Source organism: Phyllobates terribilis, unplaced genomic scaffold (genome assembly GCF_046119375.1).
Source record: "Phyllobates terribilis strain yellow unplaced genomic scaffold, ASM4611937v1 Scaffold_1__5_contigs__length_1240528914, whole genome shotgun sequence".
In the NCBI taxonomy this organism is placed as follows: domain Eukaryota; kingdom Metazoa; phylum Chordata; class Amphibia; order Anura; family Dendrobatidae; genus Phyllobates; species Phyllobates terribilis.
Window position 1 is genome coordinate 1,031,299,815 of NW_027362761.1, and position 24,416 is coordinate 1,031,324,230.

Sequence of the window (24,416 nt, forward strand, 5' to 3'; positions counted from 1 at the left end):
AAGGTTACAGCCACTGCTCAATAACCAGCGCTGGCACCGCCCCTGTGACTGAAACCCGAATGCTGCCGGGGGAAAATAAAGGTAATTTTCTCCCTGCAGCTAAGTGCGGGCGCCAAGCAGGTTAGTAACGCGATCAGCCTGCAGATTAACCCCATATCTGCAGGTTAATAGCATTTTTTCTGGTGACAGGTTCCCTTTAATAAATTAATTTTGGCTCTCAGCTGCCCACAAGTAATGCTTATTGTTCAAGGCGAGTCTGCAGACTATAGATCATATTAATCATATAGGAATGGACAAATTATTTGGATATTTGGTCAATGAAATTGCCACTATTTATTGCTCCATAAATACTTTGCTGACATTTACTGTGCTTCATATGTTTTTTACTGCTTGGAATACAGCTGAGCTTATTGATCTAAAACATACTAACTGGGTTATTGTTGTCATAAAGCTTTAGAAAACTATTGTAGAGAAGAAATAAAGAGCTAAGCCAAGAAGTTAATATAATAGTTACAACAATAAATGAAAAGCAGACAAGTCCTTATAATTCAGAGTCAGTTTATTTGGCGCACACTGTGTACCTGTTTAATGAGTTAATTTGAATTAAATTTATCAATCTATATATTAATATTTCTATAGAACTTTATTTCAGCTTTTTGATGGATGCAATTTGAGCAGCTTTTTATGTGTTTCACTGTATATGAAAATGTTGAAAATATTTAATGCCCGTGTAGTATATAAATACCTAAATGCACTTCATATTACATTCTATGTGCAATTTCATGTTTTCAGATATTATTATTCTTTTTACTGAATTATAAATAATCAGGATTATGAAAAGAATATATGCGTACTGTTCCTCCTAGATAAAATAATTGCAATCATATGATTTTGTTGCACATGACTTTATAATGGTTCTGTGCAAGAGCTGTATATTCGTATATTCAGTATTGTTCTCTAAAAGGAAGAAGGCTTTGGAAAAGATTTCCGGATGTCATAGGACATGATCCAAACCAATCCTCATAAAAAAAGATATGGCTGTTAAATGAAGTCTTAATGTTTATTTAGATGAGGATCTATGGGTGGGTTTACTTCTTTGGTAGTTATGTGACTGGAAGGAGAAGGCTCCATCACCATCCAATTGACATAACCATTTTCAATACACTCAACCCCCGATTCATCATTTGCATTTTTTAAGTGACCTTTCTTTTTGTGTTATGGTATTTGTTGCCGTTCTTGGCTCCAAATTCTTCAAAATGTCACATACAGTTTGAAGAATTTTGCTCAAAATCAAATACGCTCATTTTTGTCTTTTTCCATGTTTGTGCTTTTTTAGGGAAAAAAGTTGCATGAGCTTTAAAATGTTGCTTGATAGTCTTAAACTGCACAGAGATTAAGTTAGACGAATTGTATAGTCTTGTAGGGTATTGGAGTACAGTTGTGCAAACATTTAGTGACATTTCAAAAAGTCACAAATGCTGAATTAGGCTAAAAATTCTTGATAAGGAAAAACAAACCCGTATTGTCAAACAAGAACGGAATGTTAAGGTGCAGCTTAAATAATGAATAAGATGCAAACATAGAATTTACTATTAGAACCATTTTTACTAACATTTTACTAAAAGCACAAAGACAATGATAATGCCAGATCTCATTTCTTTTTAACCACTTCGCACCAGAGCCTGTTTTTGCCTTCGTGACCAGGCCAATTTTTTCAATTCTGACCACTGTCACTTTATGAAGTAATTACTCTGCAACGCTTCAACGGATTCCCCTGATTCTGAGATTATTTTTTTCGTGACATATTGTACTTCATGATAGTGGTAAAATTTCTTCGATATCACTTGCGTTTATTTGTGAAAAAATCAGAAATTTGGCAAAAATTTTGAAAATTTTGCAATTTGAATTTTCATGCCCTTAAATCAGAGAGATATATGTCACACAAAATAGTTAATAAATAACATTTCCCACATGTCTTCTTTACATCAGCACAATTTTGGAACCAAAATTTTTTTTGTTAGGAAGCTATAAGGGTTAAAAGTTGGCCAGCGATTTCTCATTTTTCCAACAAAATTTACAAAAACATTTTTTTAGGGACCACATCTTATTTGAAGTGACTTTGAGGCGCCTTTATGACAAAAAATACCCAAAAGTGACACCATTCTAAAAACTGCACCCCTCAGGGTGCTCAAAACCACATTCAAGAAGTTTATTAACCCTTCAGGTGTTTCACGGAAATTTTTGTAATGTGGAAGAAAACAATGAACATTTAACTTTTTTTCACAAAAATGCTACTTTAGACCCATGTTTTTTATTTTCACAAGGGTAACAGGAAAAAATGGAATACACAATTTGTAGTGCAATTTCTCATGAGCGCGGTGATACCCCATATGTGAGGTAAAACTACTGTTTGGGCGCACTGCTCGGTTCGGAAGGGAAGGAGGGCTATTAGACTTTTTGAATGTAAAATTTGTTTGAATAATTAGCGGACGCCATGTTGCGTTTGGAGAGCTCCTGATGTGCCTAAACAGTGGAAACCCCCCACAAGTGACACCATTTTGGAAACTAGACCCCTTATGGAAATTATCTAGATGTGTGGTGAGCACCTTGAACCCCAAGGTGCTTCACAGAAGTTTATAATATTGAGCTGTAAAAATAAAATTTTCACATTTTTCCCACAAAAATGTTTTTCATCCCTTAATTTTGCATTATCATAAGGTTAATAGGAGAAATTGCACCCTGAAATTTGCTGTACAATTTCTTCTGAACTCGCTGATACCACATATGTGGAGGAAAACCACTGTTTGGGGGCACGGTAGGGTTTGGAAGGAAAGGAGCGCCATTTGACTTTTTGAATGTAAAATTAGTTTGAATAATTAGCGGACGCCATGTCGCTTTTGGGGAGCCCCAAATGTGCCTAAACAGTGGAAGCCCCCCATAAGTGACACCATTTTGGAAACTAGACCCCTTATGGAACTTATCTAGATGTGTGGTGAGCACCTTGCACCCACAGGTGCTTCACAGAAGTTTATAATATTGAATCATAAAAATAAAATTTTCAAATTTTTCCCACAAAAAATTTTTTTCATCCCCTAATTTTGCATTATCATAAGGATAACAGGAGAAATTGCACCATGAAATTTGTTGTGCAATTTCTCGTGAGTACGCCGATACTCCATATGTGGGGGAAAACCACTGCTTTGGTGTACGGCAGGGTTCGGAAGAGAAAGGAGCGCTATGTTGGCTGGGATAGGTTGCAGACACCATGTCACATTTGAAGAGTCGCTGACATGCCGAAACAGCAGAAACCCCCACAAGTGACCCCATTTTGTAAACTACACCTCTCAAGGAATTCATCTAGGGAAGTAGTGAGTATTTTTTAATTTTCAAATTTATACCATTGGGCAGTGAAGAAAACATAATTATATTTTTACCACGAAAAAATGTTTTACCCTCAGATTTTACATTTTCACACAGGGCAATGGGTAAAAATGAGCCGAAATGTGTCACACAATTTCTTTTAAAAGTGGCAATACCCCAAATGTGGCTGTATCGTACCGCTTAGCCATATGGAAAGATCTGGGAGGGGCGGAGCGCTATTTGACAATTGGAGAACAAATTATTGTAGAATATGCATTTGGATTTGGGAGCACAAAATTTTCTGAATTTCTTTTGGGGAGCAAGGGCCATTTCGCTTTTCCAGAGCCTTTCTGCTACCAGTAACTTGGAAGTCCCTTATATTTTTAACAGATAACGGACCTGAGTGGGGACTAGCTTTTTTTGAGGACTGAGTTGAAGCTTTTATTGGGAACATTTTACGTAACATTTATCCGGCGCTCTAGGCTGAGCACTTACATCGGGGTTTCCATCTAAATTTCCAAGTGATGTAATTCAGATGAAACCCCTGCGGGATCCATTCACTGTAATGAGGCAGCAGAGTTACTCTGGACTCCGTCTGGCCTCTGTTTAGCGGTGTCCTTTTTTTCAGAAGTGCACAAAACTGTGGACAACCGCACTTTTATGCACGCCTAAAAAAACTAAAACCGTGGGATCACAGGCCAGACGGCGTCCACAGTGACCTATATTTGCCTCATTACAGGGAATCTTCCGTCATGGGTTCCGTCTGAATCACATATTTCAGAGATTTACACGGAAACTCTGGTGCAAGTGCTCAGCGCAGTGCGCAGGATAAATGTGAGCAGAGCCTTACTGCGATCTTTGGGAGACATAATAAACAAATCAGTAGCAGGTGAAGAATTGGTTTTATTTATTTTTTACGCCGTTCCTCGTGCAGTATAAGTGATGAGATTACTTTATTCTTCGGGTCAATGCGATTACAGAGATACCAGATTTATATCGGGTTTTTATGACTGACAGCTGTCACACACTAAAAGACTTTTTTTTGCAAAATCTAGTTTTTGCATCGCCATATTTTGAGAGCTATAGTTTTTCCATATTTCAGCCGACAGAGTCATGTGATGGCTTGTTTTTTGCGGGACGAGTTGACATTTTTATTAGTACAATTTTTGGGTACGTGCCATTTTTTGATCGCTTTCTATTCCGTTTTTTGGGAGGTAAAATGAACAAAATCCAACAATTCAGGCATTGTTTTTTGAGGTTTTTTTTTTATGCCGTTCTGCGTGTGGTAAAAGTGATAAGGCAGCATTATTCTTCGGGTCAGTACATTTACAGCGATACTACACTTACTGTATATTTTTTTATGTTTTGGCGCTTTTACACAATAAAACTATTTTATAGAAAAAATATTTTTTTTGCATCGCTTTATTCTGAGAGCTATAACTTTTTTATTTTTCGGCTGATGGAGCTGTATGGTGGCTTTTTTTTTGCGGAACAAGATGACGTTTTCAGCGGTACCATTTTTATTTCCACTTTGCTTTTTGATCGCATTTTTTTCCACTTTTTGTTTGGCGATATGATGAAAAACCATATTTTTTTGCTCCGTTTTTTATTTATTTTTATTACGGTATGGACCAAAGGAGTTAATTAGTGTGAAAGTTTTTTAGATCAGGTTGTTTTGGATGCAGCGATACCAAATATGTGTACTTTTTTTGTTTTTGCATAAATATACGGATTTATTGGTTTAATATTTTATGTATTTATTTTTATTTATTTTGTGATTTTTTTTAACAGTTTGAAAACATTTTTTAGACTTTTTTTTTACATTTTTACTTAGTCCTGTATGGGACATTAATTTTGATTTTCCTAATCACTGTTCTCATGCAATGCAATAGACATGTATTGCATTGCATGAGAACTTGGCTGACAGTTTCACAGTCAGTGTCTCCTGCTGGACTTCAGCTGCAGGCTGAGTCTAGCAGGACACCATACATGGCAGATCCGGAGGCGGTCATGTGACCTCCGGCTGCCATGACAACGACAGGCCCTGTCAGACATCAGGGGGCCATCGGAGAGGTAAGTGGACGACTCCCTCTCCTCTCACTATCTTCTAAATGCCGCGATCACTATAGATCGCGGCATATAGAAGATAGCAAAGGGTTAACATCATTGGGACCTGATCAGGTCCCGATGATGTCCCCTGTCAGAGCTGTCGCTCTGCACTGCACCCGCAGCGCTTGCAGGATCCTGGGAGTCCTGAGGGCTGCGGGACCACCGACCGTTCATAAACGTCGGCGCTGCACAGAGCCCAGGCAGTGCCGACGTTTATGTACAGTGGGCGGTCGGGAAGCGGTTAAAGGTAATCTATCAGTAGGATCAACTCTCCTAAACCGTCTATATGGGCATGTAGGTCATAGAAAGCTGAACAAAATGATACCTCAATATCTGAGACTCGATATCTTATTTATAATAATAATAATAATAATAATAACAATAATAATTTTTAGCAGTTTACAATTAAGCAGTGACATATACAGACAATAGATGAATTTCTTGAGGGGTTTAATTTCCAAAATGAAGTCACTTGTGGGGGTTTCTGCTGTTTTGGCACCACGGGGGCTCTGCAAATGTGACATGTGCACAACACAATCTGTTGCAACCAAATTTGCACTCCTTCCCTTCCAAGCCCTACCATGTGCCTAATCAGCAATGACCTAAATGTGTCAATAGCATTAAGTACAATGTGTCACTAAAAGCTCAGAATATCTTGGATATGTAGAAGTGTTCAAGCATTATTACCACATAAAGTGACACATATCACAACTAAAAAATGGGGCTTTGTTCATTAAGACCAAAGAAGGCTTGATCCTAAGAGGGTAAGCAAGTAAATAGTCAGAAGAAAATAACAGAAGTATTCAAGGATTGCTGTGAATATGTATATAGGTAGACAGCTAAATATTCTTTAAGGGATTTCTTTAGTTTGTTAAATAGTACCAATTTGCCCATTATTTACTATAAGAACTTTGAACAATAGAAAGAGTCCATTTGGCACATAAGAGGTTCATGATACAAGTGTCTTAGGGTTTTTGCAAAGGCCAAAGTAGAGCCAAAAAGCATATGGTTATATGATGCTATTTCCCATTGGATAAAACGCAGTGAAGTACCGATCTTCTTTACCTTGTATAAGCACTTTAATTTCTTGGAGACCCCTATTACAATCTCTGAAGTTGTGGCAGCACTAAGATTGATAAAATAGGATAAAATATCTGGAAGTGAAAGCCTTCCATTCAAAATATATACAAAATATATTTAAAAAATTGATTAAAGTGAATCTGTTACCTAGTTTTTGCTACATCATCTTCTGAGAGCAGCATAATGTAGGGAAAGAGACCCTGATTCCAGCAATGTGTCACTTAATTTGCTGTGTAAAGCAGTTATGCTACAAACAGAGTTTTCTCTGCTGTAGATGAAGCAGTGCTCAGAAAGCTGACTTCATCCACACCATTGATTAGGATCTTACTATGTACATTGTATATTGACAGTAAGCTTCTAATCAGTGGTGGGGGCGTGGTTGGACCTGGAGGCAAGCGGCCAAATAGTCCGGCAGTGATAATCACCTGCTGATAAAACACTGCAAGTACTGAAATACAGCAAACATCATAATAAGTGATACATCACTGAAATCAGGGTCTCATCCTTTACCTCATGTTGCCCTCAGATTTAATAGCAAAAACCTGCTGAAAGATACCCTTTAAACCCTTTACCCCCAAAGGCGGTTTGCACGTTAATGACCAGGCCAATTTTTACAATTCTGACCAGTGTCACTTTATGAGATAGTAACACTGGAACACTTCAACGGATCCCAGTGATTCTAAGATTGTTTTTTTTGTGACATATTGTACTTCATGATAGTAGTAAAATGTATTTGATATGACTTGCGTTTATTTGCGAAAAAATCAGAAATTTTGGAAAAATTTTGAAAATTTTCAAACTTTGAATTATCATGCCCTTAAATCAAAGACATATGTCACGCAAAATAGCTAATAAATAACATTTCCCACATGTCTACTTTACATCAGAACAATTTTTTAACCCCAATTTTTTTTTTAGGAAGTTATAAGGGTTAAAAGTTGACTAGCGATTTATCATTTTTCCAACAAAATTTACAAAGACATCACATTTGAAGTGACTTTGAGGGGCCTAAGTGACACCATTCTAAAAACTGCACCCCTCAAGGTGTTCAAAAGCATTCAGAAGTTTATTAAACCTGGTGCTTCACAGGAATTTTTGGAATGTGGAAGAAAACAATGAACATTTAATTTTTTTTCACAAAAATTTTACTTTAGACCCAATTTTTTTTTATTTTTGCAAGGGTAACAGCAAAAAAATGGGCCCCAAAATTTGTTGTGAAATTTCTCCTGAGCAGGCGGATACCCCAAATGTGTGTGAAAACCACTGTTTGGGCGCATGGCAGGACTTTTAAGGGATGGAGCGCCATTTGACTTTTTGAATGTAAAATTTGATTGAATAATTAGCGGACGCCATGTCGTGTTTGGGGAGCCCCAGATATGCCTAAACAGTGGAAATCCCCCATAAGTGACACCATTTTAGAAACTAGACCCCTCAGGGAACTTATCTAGATGTGTAGTGAGCACCTTGAACCCCCAGGTGCTTCACAGAAGTTTATAACATTGAGCCGTAAAAATAAAATGTTCACGTTTTTCCCACAAAAATGTTTTTCATCCCCTAATTTTGCATTTTCATAAGGGTAACAGGAGAAATTACACCATACCATTTGTTGTGAAATTTTTCTTGGATAAGCTGATACCCAATATGTGGAGAAAAAACACTGTTTGAGCGCACGGCAGGGCTCGGAATGGAAGGTGCGCCATTTGACTTTTTGAATGTAAAATTTGATTGAATAATTAGCAGACACCATGTCGTGTTTGGGGAGCCCCTGATGTGCCTAAATAGTGGAAATCCCCCATAAGTGACACCATTTTAGAAACTAGACCCCTCAAGGAACTTATCTAGATGTGTGGTGAGCACCTTGAACCCCCAGGTGCTTCACAGAAGTTTATAACATTGAGCCTTAAAAATAAAATGTTCACATTTTTCCCACAGAAATGTTTTTCAGCCCCCAATTTTGCATTTTCATAAGGATAACAGGAGAAATTACACCATACCATTTGTTGTGAAATTTTTCTTGGATAAGCTGATACCCAATATGTGGAGAAAAACCACTGTTTGAGTGCACGGCAGGGCTCGGAATGGAAGGTGCGCCATTTGACTTTTTGAATGTAAAATTTGCTTGAATAATTAGCGGACTTCATGTCGCAGTTGGGGAGCCCCTGATGTGCCTAAATAGTGGAAACCCCCTACAAGTGACCCCATTTTGGAAACTATACCACTCAAAGAATTTATCTAGATGTGTGGTGAGCACCTTGAACCCCAAAGTGCTTCACAGAAGTTTATAATAAAACCCCGATATAAGCGCTCAGCGCAGAGTACAGGGGAAATGTGAGCCGAGCCGTACTGCGATCTTTGGGAGGCAGAATGAACAAATCAGCAGCTGGTGAAGAATTGTTTTTATCTATTTTTTACGTTGTTCCTCGTGCGGTGTAAGTGATTAGACAACTTTATTCTTCGGGTCGGTGCGATTACAGCGATACCAGATTTATATCAGCTTTTTATGTTTGGCAGCTGTCACACATTAGAAAACCTTTTTTTCTGCAAAGACTAGTTTTTGCATCGCCATATTTTGAGAGCTATAATTCTTCCATATTTCGGCTGACAGAGTCATGTGAGGGCTTGTTTTTTGCAGGACAAGTTGACATTTTTATTGATACCATTTTTGGGCACGTGACATTTTTTGATCGCTTTCTATTCGGATTTTTGGGAGGCAGAATAAACAAAACCAACAATTTTTTTTATGTCGTTCCGCGTGTGGTAAAATTGATAAGGCAACTTTATTCTTCGGGTCAGTACATTCACAGCGATACTACATTTATATTGTTTTTTTTATATTTTGGCGGCTTTACACAATGAAAATTATTTTATAGAAAAAATAATTTTTTTTGCATCCCTTTATTCTGAGAGCTATAACTTTTTTTATTTTTCGGCTGATGGAGCTGTATGGAAGCTTGTTTTTTGCAGGACAAGATGACATTTTCAGCGGTACCATTTATATTTACATTCGTCTTTTTGATCGTGTTTTATTCCACTTTTTGTTCGGCGATATGATGATAAAGCACCGTTTTTTGCTTTGTTATTTATTTTTTACCGTTTTCACTAAAAAGGTTAACTAGTTAACTACTGTGACAGTTTTATAGGTCAGGTCATTCTGGACGCGGCGATACCAAATGTGTGTACTTTTATAGTTTTTTTCCATAATAATATATATTTATGGGTAAAAAATATATATACATATATAAATATACAGTATATACAGTTGAAACCAGAAGTTTACATACACTATATAAAAAGACACATATGCATGTTTTTCTCAATATCTGACATGAAATCGGAATAAACTTTTCCTGTTTTAGGTCAATTAGGATTACCATAATTTTTAATATTTGCCAAATGCCAGAATAATGAATGTTTTAAGGCATTTTTATTACTTACTGCAAAGTCAAAAGTTTACATATATTTCATTAGTATTTGGTACCATAGCCCTTAAACTGAATGACTTTTTTTCACTTTTTTCCTTAGTCCCACTATGGGACTTTCACTTTCTGCAGGCTGATCTCAGTTATAATGTCTAGCAGTGCAGGATCACTGCTATACATTATAACCTGTCAGTGCTGCAGACACAAGTTACTTTGATCATTCACTGCGCATGATCAAACTAACTTGCTGGTGCCTGGTGACCCCGATGTCATCATGACGACACGCTGGTGGCGCGGGGTCTCCAATCCAATAGCAGAGGAGCTTCTGTCCCTTTGCTCGCACGCTAAATGCTGCGATTGCACCGATTGCAGCATTTAGGGGGTTAAAATGCCGGGAGCAGTGTGGGCACCGCTCCTGGTACTGAGTGCAGGGTGTCAGCTGTCAGAATCAGCTGACACCTGGTGGCAATCGCACCCGCACAGCTTGTGTGTGGGCGTGATCGCCTGTGAGTAATAATACGTACCTGGTCCATAAGGCTCAGGGCGCAGGGACGTATTATTATGCACAATGTCAGAAAGGGGTTAAGGAGCTTTTTAACCTTTATAACTCTTAGTCTTTGAAATCATTCCCTTTTTCCTTTAAAGGTATAAGGCCTTAATTGTTTTGATTTGCAGACCGGTGAAGGATGCTCAATTTTGCAATTCTTATCGATCAATCTCCCAAATTCTTGCAAAGGTGTTGGTGGGAAGATTGAGGACAGTGATTCCTAACATTGTTCATAAGTGTCAGGCGAGTTCAGATAAATTTGAGGGGCAAGGTGGACAACATTGGCAACAGAGCTGTGTTATCCTTGGATGCTACTAAGACTTTTGACAGTCTTGAATGGTCTTAGTTAAGGTCTTACTTATTGGAAAGATTTGGTCTTAGATATAATTTCATTAAATGAAGATAATTTCTAGAGAACCAAAAGCTGCTATTTGTGTGAATGGGGAAACATTCTCAATATTTAGATCAATGAGAGATTCTCGCCAGAAATGCCCTCTTTGCCTTTGTTGTTTGTTATTGCAACTGAACCGCTGGCAGAAGCTATTCAAGAAAACAAAAAGATTGAAGGCTTCAAATATGTTTCTCATTATAACAAAATGTCAATGTATGCGGATGATACATTGATTTACTTGGGGAATTGACAGAAAGCTTTGTTTGAAACATACAAGTAAAAGAGAGACTTGGGAGGATTTCAGGCTTGCAGATCAATTGGATGAAATGTACTTTAATGCCTTTGGATCAAATGGAGATGGTAGAAGATTTGACCATCTGCAGATCTAGGTAGCCATGTAGGATGTAATCAAGTAGAATGTTAAAAAAATTGGAAAATTTCATCCATGTGAATATCCTCACTAAGGTTGTATGTGGCATTATTACTTGTTACATATTAGTGTACAATTGATAGTTGTCATTCTGAATTTTAACCTTATCAGTTTGAGTAATTAGTGTACTATTGTGTTATTTAGTATTTCATTTTAACCTTGTGGTGGACAGGCAGCTTATCTGTGGCAGGTGACGTGTATGGTGATTACAGTTAGCGCCGGTCGTAAATATTTGAATGTTTAAAAAAAAAACACAAAATAAAGAACAAAAAAATGAAAAAAAATTATGACAATAAATGCATGTATTTATACAATAAAAAAATAAACAAACAAAGAATACATATTTGGTATCTCTGCATCCAGAAAGACGTTCTGTATAAATTTTTCACGCTAGTTAACCCCTTCAATGAACACTATAATAAAATATAAATAAAAAAACATGGAAAAAAACTGTGCTTATTCATCATACTGCTGAAAATAAAGTATAATAATAAATCACAATCAAAAAGTTGAATGGAGATAAAAATGGTATCCATGAAAACGACATCTTGTCCTGCAAAAAACAAGACTCCACTCAGCTCATACAGCGGAAAAATTAAAAAGCTATAGTTCTCAAAAGATGGTGATGGAAAAATAATTATTTTTTTTCTATAATTGTTTTTATTGTGTAAAAGCAGCAAAATATAAAAAAAACTATATAAATGTTGTATTGCTGTAGTCATACTTACCTTATCACTTTTACCACAGTGTATAGCAAGGGTCCTCAAACTTTTTAAACAGGGGGCCAGTTCACTTTCCCTCAGACCATTGGAGGGCCGGAATATAGCTTTTAAAAAAAACTATGAACAAATTCCTATGCACACTGCACATATCTTATTTTGAAGTAAAAAAAACAATACAGGAACAAATACAATATTTAAAATGAAGAACAAGTAAAGTTAAATCAACCGGTATTTCAATAGGTAGGTAACTGTACCCAATAGGCAGCGTAGGTCCCCAATAGGCAGGTAAATGTACCCAATGGGCAGCATAGGTCCTCAATAGGCAGGTAAATATCCCCAATAGGCAGGTAAATGTCCCCAATAGGCAGGTAAATATCCCCAATAGGCAGCATAGGTCCTCAATAGGCAGCATAGGTCTTCAATGGGCCGGTAAATGTTCCCAATAGGCAGGCTGTTTCCCCCTTAAAATGCCATATGCAGGCTGTTCCCCCCCTTATAATGCCCCATGCAGGCTGTTCCCCCCTTATAAAGCCCCATGCTGGATGCAACCCCCATATAATGCCCCATGCAGGATGTCCCTTTCTCACACCATATAATGCCCCATGCAAGATATCACTCCCCTGTCTTTATGATGCCCCATGCAGGATGTCTCTTTCCTCCCCATATAATGCCCCATGCAGGATGTCCCTTTCCCCCCATATAATGCCCCATGCAGGATGTCACCCCCCCATATCATGCCCCATGCAGGATGTCACCCCCCATATAATGCCCCATGCAGGATGTCACCCCCCCATATAATGCCCCATGCAGGATGTCACCCCCCCATTTAATGCCCCATGCAGGATATCACTCCCCCATATAATGCCCCATGCAGGATATCACTCCCCTGTCTTTATAATGCCCCATGCAGCTTGTCACCCCCCCATATAATGCCCCATGCAGCATGTCACCCTCCATATAATGCCCCATGCAGCATGTCACCCCCCCATATAATGCCCCATGCAGCATGTCACCCCCATATAATGCCACATGCAGCATGTCACCCCCCCATATAATGCCCCATGCAGCATGTCACTGCCGATATAATGCCCCATGCAGCATGTCACCCCCCCATATAATGCCCCATGCAGCATGTCACCCTCCCCCCATATAATGCCCCATGCAGCATGTCACCCTCCCCCCCATATAATGTCCCATGCAGCATGTCACCCCCCCATATAATGCCCCATGCAGCATGTCACCCACCCCCCATATAATGCCCCATGCAGCATGTCACCCACCCCCCATATTATGCCCCATGCAGGATGTCCCTTTCCCCCCATATAATGCCCCATGCAGGATGTCCCTTTCCCCCCCATATAATGTCCCATGCAGGATGTCACCCCTCATATCATACCCCTTGCAGGATGTCACCCCCCCCCCATATAATGACCTATGCCTCCATACATTAAAAAAAAATAAAAATCCAATACTCACCTCACTTCTCACTTGCTGCCGCTGCTCTACTCTGGTCTGGACTCCAGCGTCACGGCGGTGTTGTCCAGCTCTGCGCTTCCTGTGACGGCACTCGGGAGGGCGCGGTGTAAAGACGTCACCGCGCCCTCTGACCTGAGACGTCACAGGAAGCGCAGAGCAGGAAGACAGCGGATCTGCAGAGGCACGGGGAGGGGTAAGTATCCGCCTGCCGAGGCCCTAAGCAAGCGGGGGGAAGGGCGGGCAATGGCACCGCTCTCCTCCTCCCATAGCTCGGCGGGCCGGATAAAAGTCCTCCGCTGGCCGCATGTGGCCAGCGGGCCGTAGTTTGAGGACCCCTGGTGTATAGCATTAAAAAAAAATCCAGAATTGCTGTTTTTTGTTCATTCTGCCTCCCAAAAATTGGAACAGAAAGTGTGAACAATAATTTATTTGCCCAAAAATGGCACCAGTAAGAAACTTCAACTAATCCCGCAAATAATAAGCCCTAACATGGGTCTGTCGACAGAAATATAGAAAGATTATAGCTCTCAAAATATGGCAATGCAAAAACTTTATTTTTTTAAAAAAGCAGTTTTTAGTGTGTGATTGTAGCAAAACCTAAAAAAATATAAATCTGATATCGCTGTAATCGTAATAACCCGAAGAATAAAGCTGTCTTATCACTTATAGTGCACGAGAACCAGTGTAAAAAATAAAAGCAGTTCTTGAACTGCTATATATTTGTTCATTCTGCCTCTGAAAGATCACAGTAAGGCTCACTCACATTTATCCTGCGCTCTACGCTGAGAGCATATACCGAGGTTTCCGTGTAAATCTCTGAAATACGTGATTCAGACAAAGCCCCCAATGGAACATTCCCTATAATGAGGTAGTGGGTGCCCTTTTGGACAGGCATATGACCCAGCTGTGTCTGTCTTTTTAAGCTTGCATAAAAGTGGTTGACCACAGTTTTGGGCACTTCTGAAAAGAAAGACACTGCTGAACAGAAGCCAGAAGGAGTCCAATGTATCTCTGCTGTTTCATTATTGTGAATGGGTTTCATCTGAATCACATCATTCGGAGATTTAGCTGGAAACCCCGATGTAAGTGCTCATCGTAGAGCGCAGGAATGTTATGACCCAAAATGACCCAAAATGTTATGTAAAATGTTCCCAATAAAAGCTTCAACTCAATCCACAATAGAATCCAAATCCTTACTCAGGTCTATCATCTGTTAATGGGTTTTCACGGTAATGATAGCTCAAAGCCTCTAGAAAAGCGACATGTCTACTCAACCCTCTAAAAGAAATCCATCGAATTCTGCACTCCCAAATTAAAATGCCCCCTCCTTCTGAGCCCTATAGTGTGCCTAAACCGCAGTCAGCAACTAAATGTTTCTCAGTACTGTAGTGAGGAGAGCCCACTAAATTTATGGGGTGAGTGTCTCCAGCAGCACGAGCTGGGCACAATGTATTGGACACTCCAATGTATTGAGCAGAACAGTGTACAGGCACTACAATGGCATATTTGCAACTTTCACTCTGCCACATCCCCTGCTTGTTTCTGGAAAACACCCATTGAGTCAAAATTGTCACTACACCTTTAGATGGGTCTAATTTCCAAAATGGGATCACTTGAGGGGGGATTCTGCTATTCTGGCACTTATAGGCTCTGTATATGGAGTCCGCAAACTATTCTAGGAAAATCTGTGCTCCAAGAGTCAAACAGCACACCGGTGTGTCGCCATGTGGCTAAACAGTACCATAGCGGCAAATATGGGGTATTTCCACTTTCAGCAGAAATTGTGTGACACATTTTTTTAACTATTTTCCTGTGTGAAAATGTAAAATCTAGGGTTGAAACAAAATTTTTGTAGCAAAAATTTTATTATTTTTTCTTCACCAATTAACCACCCAATGGTATAAAATCCTGTGAAACAGCTGTGGTGTCAATATGCTCACTACACCCTTAGGTGAATTCATTGAGGGGTGTCATTTATGAAATGGGGTCACTTATGGGAGGGTTCTGCTGTTCTGGCACCTCAGGGGCTTATGCAATGTGGCATAGCACAAGCAAACCATTTCAGCAAAATCTGCACTTTAATATGGCGCTCCTTCCCTTCTGAGTTCTGCACTGTGTCTGAAACGTAGTTCCAAATTACATGTAGGATATTGGCACACTCAGGAGAAATTGCACAACAAACTGAGTAGTTTTGGGCAAAAACAACATTTTAGTGAAAAGAATGTAATTATTTTTTCTTTATCGCCAAAAAGTTATAAAATTCTATGACTCACCTGTGCTGTCAATATTGCTCACTGCAACCCTAGAAAAATTGATTGAGGCGTGTAACCTGGAAAATTGGCTCACTTATGAGGGGTCTGCTTTTCTGGCATGTCAGGGGCTTTGCCAATGTGACATGGCATACTCAATCCATTCCAGCAATAACTGAACTTAAATATGGTGCTCCTTCCCTTTTGAGCTTTGCACTGTGCCTCAAAAGTAGTTTTCAACAACATATGGGGTATTGGTGAACTCAGGAGAAATGGTGAAACAAATTGTACCATCCATTTTCTCCTATTACTCCTTTTGAAAATTAAAAACTTAGGGCCAAAGCAATATTTTAGTGGAAAAAATGGTAATTTTTCATTTTCATAGCCCAATGTTATAAAATTCTATTAATCACCTGAGGGTTAAAAATTCTTATTACACCTCTAGATAAGTTCCTCAAGGGGTGTAGTTTCCAAAATGAGTTCACTTGTGAGGAATGTCTGCAGTTTGACATGTCAGGGACTCTTCAAATGATGTGACATGGCATCCATAATCTATTCTAGCCAAAACTGTGCTGAAAAATTCAAATGGTGCTCATTCCCTTCTGAGCCCTGTTGCGTACCCAAACAGTAGTTTCCAACCACATATGGGGTATCATCATAATCAGGAGAAATTGCACAACAAATTTTGGAGTCCATTTTCTCCTTCTACTCTTGGGCAAATTAAAAATTTGCGGCTAAAGCAACATTTTTGTGGAAAATGTAATTTTTAATTTTCATCTCCCAATGTTGAAAAAGTTCTGTGAAGCACCTGTGGGTTCTATATGCTCACCATACCCACACATGAATTCCTTGAGGGGTGTAGTTTCCAAAATGGGGTCACTTCTGTGCGGTTTCTGCGGTTTTGGTATATCAGGGGCTCTCCAAATGAAACACGGCGTCTGCAATCTAATCCATACAAAATTGAGCTCCAAAATTCAAATGCCGCTCCTTCCCTTTCGAGCCCTTCCATTTGCCAAAAAAGTAGTTCCTGACCACATTTAAGATATTGTTGTATTCAGAAGAAATTGAACAAAAAATTGTGCAGACCATTTTCCCCTGTTACTCTTGTTAAAATGCAAAATTTGGGGCTAAAGCAACATTTTTTTAAAAACAATTAAGTTTTTAATTTTCATGTCCCAATGTTATAAAATTCCGTTCTGCATGTGTGGATCCAAGATTGTCTCCACACATCTTGTTGAATTCCTTAAGGGGCATAGTTTCAAAAATGGTGTCAGATGTGTGGGGGATTCCTACTGTTTTGATAACTCTTGGGCTCGGCAAATGCGACATGATGTCCAAAATTGTGTTCCAGAATTCAAATGGCGCTCCCTCCCTTATGACCTCTGTTGTGTGCCCAAGCAGTAGTTTTCCCCAGCATATAGGGCATTGTCGGTCTCAGGAGAAATTGCGCAACAAACTTTATTGTCCATTTTCTCCTGATACCTTTGTGAAAATGAAAAAATTGGGACTAATGCAACATTTTGTGGAAAATAACTATTTTTCCATTCTTTGCTTCCTCTTTGTTTTACTTCATGTGACGCACCTGAAGGGTTAACAAACTTCCTAAATGTGGTTTTGAATACCTTGAAGGGTGCAATTTTTAAAATTGTGTCACTATTGGGCGTTTTTTGACATATAGGACCCCAAAAGTTCCTAAAATTGTAATACTTCTACACTTCTAACAAAAAATATGTTTAAAAAAATGATGATTTGTAACAAAGATATGTGGTAAATGTTATTTATTATTTTTTTTATTGGTATGACTATCTGTTTCAATTTTCAAAATTTTCACAAAATGTTTTATTTTTTCATAAGTAGACGTAAATCATATTGACCTAAATTCACCACCAATATGAAGTACAACGTGTCATGAAAAAAACAATCTCAGCATCACTGGGATATGTGGAAGTATTCCAGAGTTATTACCTCATAAAGTGGCACTGGTTAGAATTGGCCTGGTCAAGAAGGTGAAAACAGGCTTTGGTGCTAAAGGGTTAAAGGGAATCTGTCACCAGGTTTTTGTCACCTAGTCTGAGATCAGCATTATGTAGGGGTAGCGACCCTGATTCCAGTGATGCATCACTTTCTGGGCTGCTAGCTGTAATTTGCATAAAATCTCTGCTTAATCAGCAGGAGACTATAATTAGAGAACTAGTGAAACTACTGCCATGTAGTCCTCCATATTCATGAGCTCTGTATAACCAATAACCACGCCCACCATTGATTAGCAGCTTTCTTCCTATACACATTATATACTAAAAGCTGTCAATTAGTGGTGTGGGAGGGCTTATACAGAGCTCAGCATTCAGAGAATGGGAGCATTTTTGCGGCGGCACCCCCGGCAATCTGTAGAAAGTAGTGTTGAGCCACCCCCGTAGTGTTCGGGTTCGGTTCGGTTCGTCGAACACCGGGATGTTCGAGGAACTGTTCGTCGAACTGTTCGTCGAACACCTTAGAACACCGTCGAACACCGTTACAACCAATGGCAGGCAAACAAAAACACATAGAAACACATAGAAAACACCTGCAAAGGTGTCCAAAAGCTGACAAACTGCTCAGAAGACACTCTCTTTAAAAAAGCCGGCCGGCAAATTCAGCAGCGGCATACACCGGTACCCGACAATTTAGACAAGAAGGAATAGAGCATCACACATAGATTAGATAGATAGAAACATGTCAGTCACACATATAAGAAGCACAGTGACAGTGTTGGTTACTGCACTTGTCATTTAGTGTAAAGGATTTATTAAAAAAAATATTAGTGTTTTCATGCACCGTCTCTTTAAAAAAGCCGGCCGGCAATTCAGCATCTGTACCCGACAATTTAGAACAGAAAGAATAGAGCTTCACACATAGATTAGATAGATAGAAACATGTCAGTCACATATATAATAAGTACAGTGATAGTGTTGCTTACTGTACTTGTCATTTAGTGTAAAGGATTTATTTAAAAAAATAATAGTGTTTTCATGCACTGTCTCTTTAAAAAAGCCGGCCGGCAATTCAGCATCTGTACCCGACAATTTAGAACAGAAAGAATAGAGCTTCACACATAGATTAGATAGATAGAAACATGTCAGTCACATATATAATAAGTACAGTGATAGTGTTGCTTACTGTACTTGTCATTTAGTGTAAAGGATTTATTTAAAAAAATAATAGTGTTTTCATGCACTGTCTCTTTAAAAAAGCCGGCCGGCAATTCAGCAGCGGTACCCGACAATTTAGAACAGAAAGATAGAGCATCACACGTAGATTAGATAGATAGAAACATGTCAGTCACATATATATGAAGTACAGTGATAGTGTTGGTTACTGTACTTGTCATTTAGTATTAAAATAAAGGATTTATTATTAAAAAAATTGGCGTAGGGTTCCCCTTAATTTTAGGCTCTAGCGGAGGTTAAGCAGACGGCTGGGGCAGATGTTTGAAGCCTTGGAAGGGGGTAATACCCACGGAGCTTCCCAGGCTACTAATATCAGCCCCCAGCTGAATACATAGCCTTTACTAGCTATTAAAATGGGGGACCCCCCCAAAAAAATGACGTGGGGTCCCCCCTAATTTAATAGCTAGCAAAGGCTAGGCAGACAGCTGGGGGCTGATATTAATAGCCCAGGAAGGGAGCCATGAATATTGGCCCCCCTCCCAGGCTAGAAACACCAGCCGTCAGCCGCCCCAGAAATGGCGCATTCATAGGATGCGCCAATTCTGGCACTTAGCCTCGCTCTTCCACGCTGCCCTGGTGCGGTGGCAGGGGGTAATAGGGTTGGGGTTGATGTCAGCTTATAATGCCAGCTGACATCAAGCCCAGGTTAGTAATGGAGAGGCGTCTATAAGACACCCCCATTACTAACCCCATAGTCAAAGTTAAAAAAAACACAAACACCCAGAATAAAGTCCTTTAATTGAAATAAAGACACAATCCTTTATTGTTCTAAATTAAACCATACTTGCCATCACGCCCATTCCAGCTGAAGCCAACGATCTCCTGCAATGAAAGAAAAATAATAAAGCAACCTCATCCTTACCTTTCCATGGTTCCCACGACAGCTTCAGCTCTGCTACATCGAGATGACAGGCTGGACCGCAGCAGAACGCTGCCATCCAGCCTGTCATCCCGCAGACACTGAGAAGCGCAGGCTTGCTTGCGCTGCTCAGCGTCTCTCCGTGACGACATCCAGATGAGCCGAGTTCATGTCCAATGAACTCGGCTCACCTCATGCACGTCACTGACAGCGTGGGAAAATTCTCACGCTGAAGCGCTGATTGCAGGAGAATTTTCCCACGCTGTCAGTGACGTGCAGGAGGTGAGCTGAGTTCATTGGACATGAGCTCACCTCATGCACATCACTGACAGCGTGGGAGAATTCTCCTGCACTCAGCACTTCAGCGTGAGAATTTTCCCACGCTGTCAGTGACGTGCATGAGATGAGCCGAGTTCATTGGACATGACCTCGGCTCATCTGGATGCCGTCACAGCGAGACAGTGAGGAGCGCAAGCATGCCTGCGCTTCTCAGTGTCTGCGGGATGACAGACTGGATGGCAGCGTTCTGCTGCGGTCCAGCCAGTCATCTCGATGTAGCAGAGCTGAAGCTGTCGTGGGAACCATGGAAAGGTAAGGATGAGGTTGGTTTATTATTTTTCTTTTATTGCAGGAGATCGTTGGCTTCAGCTGGAATGGGTGTGATGGTAAGTATGGTTTAATTTAGAACAATAAAGAATTGTGTCTTTATTTCAATTAAAGGACTTTATTCTGGGTGTTGTGTTTTTTTTAAATACTTTACTAGAAATTCATGGCGGTCATGTCTAATACTGGCGTGACTCCATGAATTTTGGGCTTGGGGCCAGCTGATAATACCAAGCTGGCCCTAACCCCTTTATTACCCAGTGAGCCACCGCACCAGGGCCCTGGATGAGTTGGGTACAGCGCCAGAAGATGGCGCTTCTATGAACGCGCCATTTTCCGGGGTGGCTGCGGACTGCAATGTGTAGCGGGGGGGGGGCCCAGAAAGCTTGGGCCTCCCTGCGCTGCAGATTCCAGCCCCCAGCTGCCTAGTTGTACCTGGCTGGACACAAAAATAGGGCGAAGCCCCACGTACTTTTTTTTTAATTATTTCATGAAATTCATGAAATAATTAAGAAAAAAAGGCCTTCCCTATATTGTTGTGTCCGGCCAGGTACAAATAGGCAGCTGGTGGTTGGGGGCAGCCCGTTCCTGCCTGCTGTACCTGGCTGGACACAAATATAGCGCGAAGCCCCACTTCAATTTTTTTTAATTATTTCATGAAATTCATGAAATAATTAAGCAAAAAAGGGCTTCCCTATATTGTTGTGTCCGGCCAGGTACAAATAGGCAGCTGGTGGTTGGGGGCAGCCCGTTCCTGCCTGCTGTACCTGGCTGGACACAAATATAGTGCGAAGCCCCACTTCAATTTTTTTTAATTATTTCATGAAATTCATGAAATAATTAAGAAAAAAAGGGCTTCCCTATATTGTTGTGTCCGGCCAGGTACAAATAGGCAGCTGGTGGATGGGGGCAGCCCGTTCCTGCCTGCTGTACCTGGCTGGACACAAATATAGTGCGAAGCCCCACTTCAATTTTTTGTAAATTATTTCAGGAAATTCATGAAATAATTTAAAAAAAATTGACGTGGGGCTTCGCACTATATTTGTGTCCAGCCAGGTACAGCAGGCAGGAACGGGCTGCCCCCAACCACCAGCTGCCTATTTGTACCTGGCCGGACACAACAATATAGGGAAGCCCTTTTTTTCTTAATTATTTCATGAAATAATTTAAAGAAAATTGACGTGGGGCTTCGCCCTGTTTTTGTGTCCAGCCAGGTACAACTAGGCAGCTGGGGGCTGGAATCCGCAGCGCAGGGAGGCCCAAGCTTTCTGGGCCACCCCCGCTGCAAATTGCAGTCCGCAGCCACCCCGGAAAATGGTGCGTTCATAGAAGCGCCATCTTCTGGCGCTGTACCCAACTCATCCAGGGTCCTGATGCGGTGGCTCACTGGGTAATAAAGGGGTTAGGGCCAGCTTGGCATTATCAGCTGGCCCTAAGCCCGAAATTCATGGGGTCACGCCAATATTAGACATGACCATCATGAATTTCTAGTAAAGTATTTAAAAAAAACACAACACCCAGAAAAAAGTCCTTTAATTGAAATAAACACACAATTCTTTATTGTTCTAAATTAAACCATACTTACCATCACGCCCATTCCAGCTGAAGCCAACGATCTCCTGAAATAAAAGAAAAATAATAAAGCAACATCATCCTTATCTTTCCATGGTTCCCATGACAGCTTCAGCTCTGCTACATCGAGATGACAGGCTGGACCGCAGCAGAACGCTGCCATCCAGCCTGTCATCCCGCAGACACTGAGACCACCGCACCGCACCAGGGCAGCGTGGAAGAGCGAGGCTAAGTGCCAGAATTGGCGCATCCTATGAATGCGCCATTTCTGGGGCGGCTGACGGCTGGTGTTTCTAGCCTGGGAGGGGGCCAATATTCATGGCTCCCTTCCTGGGCTATTAATATCAGCCCCCAGCTGTCTGCCTAGCCTTTGCTAGCTATTAAGTTAGGGGGGACCCCACGTCATTTTTTTTGGGGGGTCCCCCATTTTAATAGCTAGTAAAGGCTATGTATTCAGCTGGGGGCTGATATTAGTAGCCTGGGAAGCTCCGTGGGTATTACCCCCTTCCCAGGCTTCAAACATCTGCCCCAGCCGTCTGCTTAAAATTAAGGGGAACCCCACGCCAATTTTTTTAATAATAAATCCTTTATTTTAATACTAAATGACAAGTACAGTAACCAACACTGTCACTGTACTTCGTATATATGTGGCTGACATGTTTCTATCTATCTAATCTATGTGTGAAGCTCTATTCTGTCTGTTATAAATTGTCGGGTACCGCTGCTGAATTGCCGGCCGGCTTTTTTAAAGAGACGGTGCATGAAAACACTATTATTTTTTTTGATAAATCCTTTACGCTAAATGACAAGTACAGTAAGCAACACTGTCACTGTACTTCGTATATATGTGGCTGACATGTTTCTATCTATCTAATCTATGTGTGAAGCTCTATTCTTTCTGTTATAAATTGTCGGGTACCGCTGCTGAATTGCCGGCCGGCTTTTTTAAAGAGACGGTGCATGAAAACACTATTATTTTTTTTTGATAAATCCTTTACGCTAAATGACAAGTACAGTAAGCAGCACTTTCACTGTACTTCGTATATATGTGGCTGACATGTTTATATCTATCTAATCTATGTGTGAAGCTCTATTCTTTCGGTTCTAAATTGTCGGGTACAGGTGTATGCCGCTGCTGAATTGCCGGCTTTTCATGTTTCACTGTTGGCACTGTTCCCATCGATTTGGGCAATCACTGTAATGCCACAACCACCATGGCTGTGGCATTACAGTGAGTGGCAGACAATCCCTGCATGATTGGTGCTCTAAATAGCGCCAGACATGCAGGACACGCTTTTGGTGCACGAACAGTTATCGAACATAACCTCGAACAGCCGAAGTTTTTGCAAATCGTTCGGGTTCGTCGAACAACTCGAACACCGCCCAAAACAGCTCGAATTTGAGATTGGCGAACAGTTCTAGTCGAACACCGCTCATCTCTAGTAGAAAGCCTAGAAAGTGCCCAAAGCAATAGTGACAGTGCTCAAAAGACATGGGGACAGCATGGGCATCGCCCCAGGAAGCATTTCTGACCCCCAGGTCACTGCTGTCAACAACGTGGGCAGAGGTATTAAGTCACTTTTACGGGCTCGCAATAAAACGTTCAAAAACTAAACTGAAACGGTTTTCCTGTGAAATATGTTAAGGAACATCCTTTCCAGGGTAAAGACTTGTGTATAAGGTAAAATAAATAACCAAAAACCTCCACACTTTGGGCTATGTTCACAAGTAGCATTTTTTATGCATTTTTGCACTTTTGTATTGCTTTCAACCGTGACAAATGCATTCACCGGGAAATGTCATTTTAACATTTTACAATCTTATCTGGCCATGTGCTGTGTGACACATGCATACAGTGCTGAAAAGACATGGGAACAGCATGGGGAAGACCCCTGGAAGCATCTCTGACACCCAGGTCACTGCCTAAAAGTGTGCCCATCAGAAGTGATCCTTTCCGCATCAGAAGATGAAGACTTGCAACTATCCCCATGCAAGTCCTTGTCCCAGGGTAGTGTTCAATTGTACCTCCCCCATTCCTTGCAATGCAAGCACAAGTATGCAGCCTGCCACCCACCCACCCCCAGGCTGCAATACCATACTGCTAGCTTGCTTGCACTTGAAATGGGGCCTTTTAGTTTGGAGGAGGCCGAAGCTGGCCACTACCTCATCGCTGCTTCAACAGCGAGGTATCCATACTCAGTCCCCAGCCGCCCGGCGGCCGGGTGTCCACGCTCGGTCCCCAGCCGCAAGGGGGCGGCCGGGTGTCCATACTCGGTCCCCAGCTGCCCCGTGGCCGGGTGTCCACACACGCTCCCAGGCCACCTGGGGGTGGCCGGGTGTCCATAAACGGTCCCCAGCCGCCCCCATTTCTCCTTGTAACATCCCCCCACACA

At 40.8% G+C, this 24,416-nt stretch overlaps 1 protein-coding gene across 1 annotated transcript in view; it reads right to left on the reverse strand.

Moving 5' to 3' along the window:
* The window catches only part of RXFP1 (relaxin family peptide receptor 1), a 575,874-nt gene that overhangs the window by 480,342 nt on the left and 71,116 nt on the right, over positions 1-24,416 (reverse strand). The gene's annotated exons all lie outside the window — the stretch shown is intronic.